Below are 4,738 nucleotides of genomic sequence, written 5' to 3'. Positions count from 1 at the left end.
ACTTCCTCTGTAATCCCTCCTGGAAATGTAAGAACTTTACTTTATGCACTTCCTCTGTAATCCCTCCTGGAAATGTAAGAACTCTACTTTGTGCACATCCCCTGCAATCCCTCCTGGAAATGTAAGAACTTTACTTCATGCATTTCCTCTGTAATCCCTCCTGGAAATGTAAGAACTTTACTTTATGCACTTCCTCTGTAATCCCTCATGGAAATGTAAGAACTTTACTTTACGCACTTCCTCTGTAATCCCTCCTGGAAATGTAAGAACTTTACTTTATGCAGTTCCTCTGTAATCCCTCCTGGAAATGTAAGAACTCTACTTTGTGCACATCCCCTGTAATCCCTCCTGGAAATGTAAGAACTTTACTTTATGCACTTCCTCTGTAAATCCTCCTGGAAAAGTAGGAACTCTACTTTGTGCACATCCCCTGTAATCCCTCCTGGAAATGTAAGAACTTTACTTTATGCACTTCCTCTGTAATCCCTCCTGGAAATGTAAGAATTTTACTTTATGCACTTCCTCTGTAATCCCTCCTGGAAATGTAAGAATTTTACTTTTTGCACTTCCTCTGTAAATCCTCCTGGAAATGTAAGAACTCTACTTTGTGCACATCCCCTGTAATACCTCCTGGAAATGTAAGGAATCTACTTTCTGCACTTCCTCTTTAATTCACCCTGGAAATGTAAGAACTTTACTTTATGCACTTCCTCTGTAATCCCTCCTGGAAATGTAAGAACTTTACTTTTTGCACTTCCTCTGTAATCCCTCCTGGAAATGTGAGAACTCTACTTTATGCACTTCCTCTGTAATACCTCCTGGAAATGTAAGAACTCTACTTTGTGCACTTCCTCTTTAATTCCTCATGGAAATGTAAGAACTTTACTTTATGCATTTCCTCTGTAATCCCTCCTGCAAATGTAAGAACTCTACTTTGTGCACATCCCCTGTAATCCCTCCTGGAAATGTAAGAACTCTACTTTGTGCACTTCCTCTGTAATCCCTCCTGGAAATGTAAGGACTCTACTTTCTGCACTTCCTTTTTAATTCCTCATGGAAATGTAAGAACTTTACTATATGCACTTCCTCTGTAATCCCTCCTGGAAATGTAAGAACTTTACTTTATGCACTTCCTCTGTAATCCCTCCTGGAAATGTAAGAACTTTACTTTATGCACTTCCTCTGTAATCCCTCCTGGAAATGTAAGAACTTTACTTTATGCACTTCCTCTGTAATCCCTCCTGGAAATGTAAGAACTCTACTTTGTGCACATCCCCTGCAATCCCTCCTGGAAATGTAAGAACTTTACTTCATGCATTTCCTCTGTAATCCCTCCTGGAAATGTAAGAACTTTACTTTATGCACTTCCTCTGTAATCCCTCATGGAAATGTAAGAACTTTACTTTACGCACTTCCTCTGTAATCCCTCCTGGAAATGTAAGAACTTTACTTTATGCAGTTCCTCTGTAATCCCTCCTGGAAATGTAAGAACTCTACTTTGTGCACATCCCCTGTAATCCCTCCTGGAAATGTAAGAACTTTACTTTATGCACTTCCTCTGTAAATCCTCCTGGAAAAGTAGGAACTCTACTTTGTGCACATCCCCTGTAATCCCTCCTGGAAATGTAAGAACTTTACTTTATGCACTTCCTCTGTAATCCCTCCTGGAAATGTAAGAATTTTACTTTATGCACTTCCTCTGTAATCCCTCCTGGAAATGTAAGAATTTTACTTTTTCCACTTCCTCTGTAAATCCTCCTGGAAATGTAAGAACTCTACTTTGTGCACATCCCCTGTAATACCTCCTGGAAATGTAAGGAATCTACTTTCTGCACTTCCTCTTTAATTCACCCTGGAAATGTAAGAACTTTACTTTATGCACTTCCTCTGTAATCCCTCCTGGAAATGTAAGAACTTTACTTTTTGCACTTCCTCTGTAATCCCTCCTGGAAATGTGAGAACTCTACTTTATGCACTTCCTCTGTAATACCTCCTGGAAATGTAAGAACTCTACTTTGTGCACATCCCCTGTAATCCCTCCTGGAAATGTAAGAACTTTACTTCATGCACTTCCTCTGTAAATCCTCCTGGAAAAGTAGGAACTCTACTTTGTGCACATCCCCTGTAATCCCTCCTGGAAATGTAAGAACTTTACTTTATGCACTTCCTCTGTAATCCCTCCTGGAAATGTAAGAATTTTACTTTATGCACTTCCTCTGTAATCCCTCCTGGAAATGTAAGAATTTTAATTTTTGCACTTCCTCTGTAAATCCTCCTGGAAATGTAAGAACTCTACTTTGTGCACATCCCCTGTAATACCTCCTGGAAATGTAAGGACTCTACTTTCTGCACTTCCTCTTTAATTCCCCCTGGAAATGTAAGAACTTTACTTTATGCACTTCCTCTGTAATCCCTCCTGGAAATGTAAGAACTTTACTTTTTGCACTTCCTCTGTAATCCCTCCTGGAAATGTAAGAACTCTACTTTATGCACTTCCTCTGTAATACCTCCTGGAAATGTAAGAACTCTACTTTGTGCACTTCCTCTTTAATTCCTCATGGAAATGTAAGAACTTCACTTTATGCATTTCCTCTGTAATCCCTCCTGCAAATGTAAGAACTCTACTTTGTGCACATCCCCTGTAATCCCTCCTGGAAATGTAAGAACTCTACTTTGTGCACTTCCTCTGTAATCCCTCCTGGAAATGTAAGGACTCTACTTTCTGCACTTCCTCTTTAATTCACCCTGGAAATGTAAGAACTTTACTTTATGCACTTCCTCTGTAATCCCTCCTGGAAATGTAAGAACTTTACTTTTTGCACTTCCTCTGTAATCCCTCCTGGAAATGTGAGAACTCTACTTTATGCACTTCCTCTGTAATACCTCCTGGAAATGTAAGAACTCTACTTTGTGCACATCCCCTGTAATCCCTCCTGGAAATGTAAGAACTTTACTTCATGCACTTCCTCTGTAAATCCTCCTGGAAAAGTAGGAACTCTACTTTGTGCACATCCCCTGTAATCCCTCCTGGAAATGTAAGAACTTTACTTTATGCACTTCCTCTGTAATCCCTCCTGGAAATGTAAGAATTTTACTTTATGCACTTCCTCTGTAATCCCTCCTGGAAATGTAAGAATTTTACTTTTTGCACTTCCTCTGTAAATCCTCCTGGAAATGTAAGAACTCTACTTTGTGCACATCCCCTGTAATACCTCCTGGAAATGTAAGGACTCTACTTTCTGCACTTCCTCTTTAATTCCCCCTGGAAATGTAAGAACTTTACTTTATGCACTTCCTCTGTAATCCCTCCTGGAAATGTAAGAACTTTACTTTTTGCACTTCCTCTGTAATCCCTCCTGGAAATGTAAGAACTCTACTTTATGCACTTCCTCTGTAATACCTCCTGGAAATGTAAGAACTCTACTTTGTGCACTTCCTCTTTAATTCCTCATGGAAATGTAAGAACTTTACTTTATGCATTTCCTCTGTAATCCCTCCTGCAAATGTAAGAACTCTACTTTGTGCACATCCCCTGTAATCCCTCCTGGAAATGTAAGAACTCTACTTTGTGCACTTCCTCTGTAATCCCTCCTGGAAATGTAAGGACTCTACTTTCTGCACTTCCTTTTTAATTCCTCATGGAAATGTAAGAACTTTACTATATGCACTTCCTCTGTAATCCCTCCTGGAAATGTAAGAACTTTACTTTATGCACTTCCTCTGTAATCCCTCCTGGAAATGTAAGAACTTTACTTTATGCACTTCCTCTGTAATCCCTCCTGGAAATGTAAGAACTTTACTTTATGCACTTCCTCTGTAATCCCTCCTGGAAATGTAAGAACTCTACTTTGTGCACATCCCCTGCAATCCCTCCTGGAAATGTAAGAACTTTACTTCATGCATTTCCTCTGTAATCCCTCCTGGAAATGTAAGAACTTTACTTTATGCACTTCCTCTGTAATCCCTCATGGAAATGTAAGAACTTTACTTTACGCACTTCCTCTGTAATCCCTCCTGGAAATGTAAGAACTTTACTTTATGCAGTTCCTCTGTAATCCCTCCTGGAAATGTAAGAACTCTACTTTGTGCACATCCCCTGTAATCCCTCCTGGAAATGTAAGAACTTTACTTTATGCACTTCCTCTGTAAATCCTCCTGGAAAAGTAGGAACTCTACTTTGTGCACATCCCCTGTAATCCCTCCTGGAAATGTAAGAACTTTACTTTATGCACTTCCTCTGTAATCCCTCCTGGAAATGTAAGAATTTTACTTTATGCACTTCCTCTGTAATCCCTCCTGGAAATGTAAGAATTTTACTTTTTGCACTTCCTCTGTAAATCCTCCTGGAAATGTAAGAACTCTACTTTGTGCACATCCCCTGTAATACCTCCTGGAAATGTAAGGAATCTACTTTCTGCACTTCCTCTTTAATTCACCCTGGAAATGTAAGAACTTTACTTTATGCACTTCCTCTGTAATCCCTCCTGGAAATGTAAGAACTTTACTTTTTGCACTTCCTCTGTAATCCCTCCTGGAAATGTGAGAACTCTACTTTATGCACTTCCTCTGTAATACCTCCTGGAAATGTAAGAACTCTACTTTGTGCACTTCCTCTTTAATTCCTCATGGAAATGTAAGAACTTTACTTTATGCATTTCCTCTGTAATCCCTCCTGCAAATGTAAGAACTCTACTTTGTGCACATCCCCTGTAATCCCTCCTGGAAATGTAAGAACTCT

The sequence above is a fragment of the Phyllobates terribilis genome, unplaced genomic scaffold (genome assembly GCF_046119375.1).
Source record: "Phyllobates terribilis strain yellow unplaced genomic scaffold, ASM4611937v1 Scaffold_87__1_contigs__length_6367161, whole genome shotgun sequence".
Lineage (NCBI taxonomy): Eukaryota > Metazoa > Chordata > Amphibia > Anura > Dendrobatidae > Phyllobates > Phyllobates terribilis.
Note: the sequence above shows the minus strand (reverse complement) of the source record.